This window comes from Nicotiana tomentosiformis, chromosome 9 (assembly GCF_000390325.3).
Source record: "Nicotiana tomentosiformis chromosome 9, ASM39032v3, whole genome shotgun sequence".
In the NCBI taxonomy this organism is placed as follows: domain Eukaryota; kingdom Viridiplantae; phylum Streptophyta; class Magnoliopsida; order Solanales; family Solanaceae; genus Nicotiana; species Nicotiana tomentosiformis.
Window position 1 is genome coordinate 54,042,124 of NC_090820.1, and position 6,559 is coordinate 54,048,682.

Here is a 6,559-nt window from a genome sequence, read left to right on the forward strand (position 1 = left end):
TAAGTACCCAAGAACTATGAAATTAGCTAATGGCCTCAAGATATCAAGTGAGTGAATACCGAGATAAAAGGGAGATGTCCTATGCTAAATGATGATGAACCTTAAGAAAAGAAATTGGGCCCATGTACCATTGAAATCGACTTATTGTTTTACCATGAATGTGCTAATGTAATGAGTTGTGTTTCTCCATGATGAGCATGAACACGAAGTATTCCAATGATATGTGAAATCACGACCATAAATGTAATGACAAACTATGTCGCTTTGAGTTTATATGTAGTATTGTGATACACCTCCACCCGCATATATTGGGGTGAGGCAGCAGGGCCGCTTTGTGTAGGGATTGTGGTATTGTGATACACCTCCACCCGTATATATTAGGGCGAAGCGGTAGGGCCGCTTTGTGTAGGGATTATGGAATTGTGATACACCTCCACCCGCTTATATTGGGGTGAGGTAGTAGGACCGCTTTGTGTAGGGATTGTGGTATGGTGATACACCTCCACCCGCATATATATTGGGGTGAGGTGGCAGGGCCGTTTTTTGTAGGGATTGGGGTATTGTGATACACCTCCACCCGTATATATTGGGGTGAGGCGGCAGGGTCGCTTTGTGTAGTGATTATGGTATCGTGATACACCTCCACCCGCATATGTTGGGGTGAGGCGGCAGGGCCGCTTTGTGTGAAGGTGGTTATAGAGAATTCCCGACTTAATATCTATAAATGATTAATGGAAGCTCTTAGTAAATTGGCTCGACGTTGATGGCTATCTAAGTCCTTTTATTGTTACCATGATTCATCATATTCATGTTGTATTTCCAAGCCCTTGAATATGTGTATTTGTATTGTGTAAGTAAACATTGTGAACGGTCTATGAGACGCATAGGTATATAATATGATATGTGAACACTAAGGATGGTCTATGAAATGTATATGTGTAAAATAAGAGAGGAAGGTACCATTTTCATTGGCCTTGTTTGTACATGTTGTTACAATTATATTATATTATGTATTCCACATATAGTTCATATGGCTCAGTTGATCCTAAAAGCAGTTTAGAATGATGCAAGTATAATAAGACTTGAAATATAATTCTATGGGATATTTCGTAGTTTCTTGGTATATTTTATTTGCCTCTTATTTGAGTTACTGTATTTTCATATGTTGTTTTGACTTCCTTACATACGAGTACTATTCCACATGTACTCACGTCCCTTTTGTCGGGGACGTTGCATCTTTTAATGGATGCATGTATAATTCTACAGGATGATATGGATCTTTGATAGGGATCTTCTTCACTACTCAGCTTATGGTGAGCCCTCTACAGTTCTAATGGGTGTTTGGGTCTAGTTCATTTTATGTATATAGGTATCTATTGTCATAGAAGCTCCATGTACACTGTGGGTTATGTACTTAAAGTTTTGAGTTTTGTCATATATCTATGTTCACAGTATTTACAGATATTTATAAATATATGTACCTATCGTGAGGAGAATATTAGGCCATTGAGCGAAATGTATTCAATATGAAAGTCAAAATATTATTATCTTATGGTAAATCATGCATGAGTAATGATGAGCGGTTAATGTAAATTAGGCTTGCTCGACTGGGTTTACTCGGTTGAGCGTCGGTCGCGCTCCTCGAGTTCGGGGCGTGACACCTAAGCTCAGGGTTGTGACTATGTATATACCTTATTCTTATTTTGTCGTTCGCTATGATCTTGTCTGTCTTAGAGTAGAAATGATCCATCTTGATTGATACTAGTGCCATGTGAGGTGAGGATTTCTTACATATATTACATATTTTGCATCTTTGTCTAGAACTTGCCCTGCATATTATTGAAGCGAAATAAAAGTGTTGCTCTGTTTAGAAGATGATAATAGGCTTTCTTTAATATATCTTGTGAATTTTAGCCTTTTTAGATATTGTACAACTAGTTAGCCCGTTGAGCCTGTAGCCTTTTGTTTGGAAGCCGTATTTTTGCCTTGATCCTTTTGTTGAAACCCTAGTTTTTGCACCATTCTTCCTTGAGCATTGTTGCTTAGACTGTGATATTATTGATAAATTTGAAGAAAGGGATGATTAAGTGTAAAATGGTGACCAACGATAGCTCTCCTATTGTATAGTTCTCCTACTCGTCCCCTAGCCAACATTACACCCCACTAAAGTCCTATTTGATTCTATTCGAGCATACTTAATTAATAGAGATGTATATAATGGGCAAGCATATGGTTCTTTGTGCATACATGTGAATTCGTTTGTGAGTGTGAGGATTGTTCTTTTGATGCCAAGTCCTTAAATTTTATTCATTCTTTGATTTGAGTGTATAGATTATTTATTCTTGTGAGGGCACTAGTTTCATGATAAATAGGTAGTGTTATTAGTTTTATTTGACAAAATAGGTGAGCGAGCTTAAATTTGGTGAGTTAGAGTCCCTCTCTAAGGATAGGAGGTTAGAAGTTTGTTTTTTGTTTGTTAACTTTTATATCTTGCACGTTGATCGGGAAGTCTACAGTTGATGTTGTGAGTTGCTATAAGACCTAATTATTGGTATCAACCAAAGTGGTGGTGTTTTGAGGCTTGATTTATTGAGAGTGGTTTTATTGCTTACTCGAGGATGAGCAAAGATTTAAGTGTGGGTTAGTGATGTTAGGCATAATTTTATATATTTTGATATTAATTACTCTGCATTTTTACTGGTTTTTTATTATATTTTATATTGTATATGCCTAACTTAGCTTGATTATAAAATATTATACTTAAATGTATGTTAATAAATAATGTAGGTATGTTGAAGATAAAATTTGGAGCAAAACACATTAACACTCGAGGAGAATAAAGGTCTAAGACAAAACAATGGAGATAATAGCTTAATGGCATACATGCATTACGTGGAATGAGATAGAAGTATGTGAGGAAAGAGAAGTTTGGTTGCTGGGTTCCAAAGAAGTATGAAGAAGCAACTAATTACGTGATTTGAAGAGATAAAGTGGCATTTGAATTATGAAAGGAATGCAAAAGTTAGGCGGCAGGCTTACTAGAAACCAGGGCTAGTGTGACACGCTGCCTTAGATGCTGTGTTGCGGTGGGTTTTCTATTTCGATCGAAAAGTTATTTCGGTCATACACGGTCCCAATTCGTATAAAAGGGGTCCTAAACCTAATTCGGAAGATATCTAACATATTTTTGAGGGAGACGCCACTTTAAAGGAAAAATACACACGAGTAACATCCGAGAGAGAGAATATATTAGTTTTTTTCATCTTTTCTTAGTATTTTCAATTGTCCAACACTTATGAAATTATTTGATGCTATCATGAGTGGTTAAAATCCATAGTTTTGGGGTTGTAATTTAGCCATGAATATTGTTGTTTAACGTTGGCATAACCTTAATTATAATTCACCAATATATGATTATTTCTTCAATTCTGTGATTAATTGCTTAATTGTCTGGCCAACAGTTAGATTTCATTAACTATCTATGCTATGCTTGGGAAAGTCATATTTAGATTAGAGAAGAATTTAAGAGAGAACGATCTTAACTCTGAGGCGGAGGGGGACGGATTTGTTGTTATTATAGGAATAAACCTAGTCACCGTGCTCAATTAAATATCGTAATCTTAATGCCTTCTAAATAGATTGATTTCATAGGAATATAGGGGTTAATCTATTTTGAATAGGCGAGTAGTACTTCGGGAGAAGGCTACGAGAAGAATTGTTCGATTAATTAGCAACCATGAGTGAATTGTATGAAAGGGAGAGTTAACTAGAACACAATATGATTGGTGAATCGATCACAGCTAGGTGTGGCAAACGGGCAGGTCGGGTCGGATATGGTTCGGGTCGAAAATGGATAATAATAAAATAGATAAATTATCCGACCCGACCCATATTTAATACGGATAAAAATCGGGTTAACCGAAGGATAATATGGGTAACCATATTATCCATGGGTAACCATATTATCCATGACTTCTTGAATATGATCACTTTTGGGAGAATTCCTAGTCTCCCAAATTTGAGAAACCCCCAATTTGTGTCTTTATTAATGTAAAAGTTAAACTCATTGGTTACCTATTGGTTATCTATTTTCTAAATAGATAATATGGTTCTTATCCATATTTGACCCGTTTTTAAAAAGATCATTATTCAACCCATTTTTTAGTGGATAATATGGGTGGTTAACTATTTTCTTTTAACCATTTTGCCACCACTAATCACAACCCTGGAATATTTGTCTCTACTGAATACACAACAATCATTTTATTGCTTGATAATTTAGTTACTAGTTAGAATTATTGTTTAGTATGATCACACTTTTGAACTCGAATTGGCTCGATTGAATAACAATCTTGGTGAATTTAGTGGGTAGTTAATACAAGTCTCTGTGGGTTCGACACTCAACTAACCATTTTATTACTTGTACGACCACGTATACTTGCGTGTGCGTTTGGGACCAACATCAACCATACTTGAAATATTTTCCGAAGAAAAAGAAACGATAGCAATTGAGTCATTACTTGAGTACATATGAATTAGGTAAATTATTCGCTTGAGGCAATTCATAGTAAGTAGTAGGATTTAGACCAAATCATATTTGGAATGCAGAAGGAGTTCATGGAATTCAATTTTATGAAAGAAGTTTAGCCAAACATACCTTAATCGAGTTTTTCTTAGAATCTCTACGATGTTCCACTACTAACTTCAATCTACATTAACATAGTTTAATTGAACCATTATTAGTAAGAATTCTCATATTTTACGTCTTTTAGTTATTTTATCAAACACTTAGCATACATACTCGTCTACAACCACTTACAAGTTTCTTCATCGTACAATCAATTTTCAGACCAACAATTAACCCGCAATAGTCCTTAAGACAACCAACAACCCCTATTGGTACATGCATACCACACCATTCATTTTCCGACCCAAGAACCACATCTCCTATTCTTCACACACCCCCAAATTCGAGATTAAGGGCTTAGACTTTCAATCACTATCCCATAAGCCTCAACATAAAACTCTTGCTTACAAACTTATTATTAAATTTTGTATGCGAGTTAGGGATGAAGTCTTACCTACTTATTAGAAGACCTTGTGTGTTTCTGTCCTTGAATCCCCAAAACTGGCGAGAAATAGAAGTGTGGAATAGTTACAGCTCTTCCCCCTCTCTAGTGTGTTCTCCCCTCCAAAACGATATGATTTTCCTTCTAAAATAACCCCTTAGGCTCTTTTATTAGAATAGAATCAGGTTAGGAATTTCACAAAAATGCCCCTCCGATGCCGGATCAAAGAACTTTGCATATCAAAAGAAAAGTTTCAAATCAAAAATAGAAATTTTCTATCCACACACATTATATTTGTAAAGACTTATGACAAAGTTTAACTTTAGGCCACAAATATTATTGAGTCGTTCATGTTATTCCCAATAAATCCTAAAACATAATATGAACTTATACAAAGGCTCAAAACATGAATTGAGACACGCTACTTAAAACAATGGGTTGGGTTATCACAATTTGTCATGAATAGGACATTCTTTTACATTTAAAACTAGTCAAGTTGTCCGCGCTTTGCGCAGTCATAAAAGAAAAAAATTATTGAATATATTATATGATTAAATTGATAACTTATCGAGATAGAAGAGACATAATTTTCATGCATTATATATACTTATAAATATTTCAACATATCTAATTCAAAAATTTGTTTAGCCACTTGACTAACTCCCAAATAGAATATTGAAAAATGAAAATCATTTAAGAGAATGTAGTTTCAACAAAAGAAAAAATAAACTAATTTTGGTAAAATCCTTATAATAGAAAATTTATAATCATTTAACTTATCAAATTTAGAGAAAATACTATATAGTGCATTATAGTAGTAAAGACATTCTCTTCTCTTCTCTCTATAATTCATTGTCATTTTTTTTTAACTATATGTAAACTTTTCGATGGGCACAAAGCATATAACTCAACCTGATATAAGAGTATAACTCAACCTGATATAAGAGAAACCTTGCGACGTAGAAAAAGATAGTATTATTTCATATCTCAAGAAAGCCTAAAATTAATACTATATTTAGCTAGGTTTATCACCATAACATTGTAAGCCAATGAAGAGGTAAAAGATTCTTAAATTACAACAATTAATTAATGTATGTAGTAAAGTAGAACAATTATATACCGCTCCTATGGAACAAAATTTGTTAGCTCTATCCATATGCAGGACCTTCAGTTCCAGCTCCACACCTCTCCGTGTCAATTGTTGGAGGCTTTGTCATGCCAAGAAATAGTCGTTTCGCTTGGTTCTGTTCATGACTGAATGATATTGAATGGATCGATCCATATTGGTATATGGACATTGTAGGTTCTACCTTTTTCTTCTCTCTTTTTTTATGCATCTTTTCCGTTTTGAAAAAAAAATGTGTTTTGCAGCTAAATTTCCAGAGGCGTAACCACTATATGATAATATTTAGCCCAATTCAACATCTGTAGTGCCTAATACCTTTCTTCATGTAGTGATTATATTTAACTGCACATTCAAGACTCAAAAC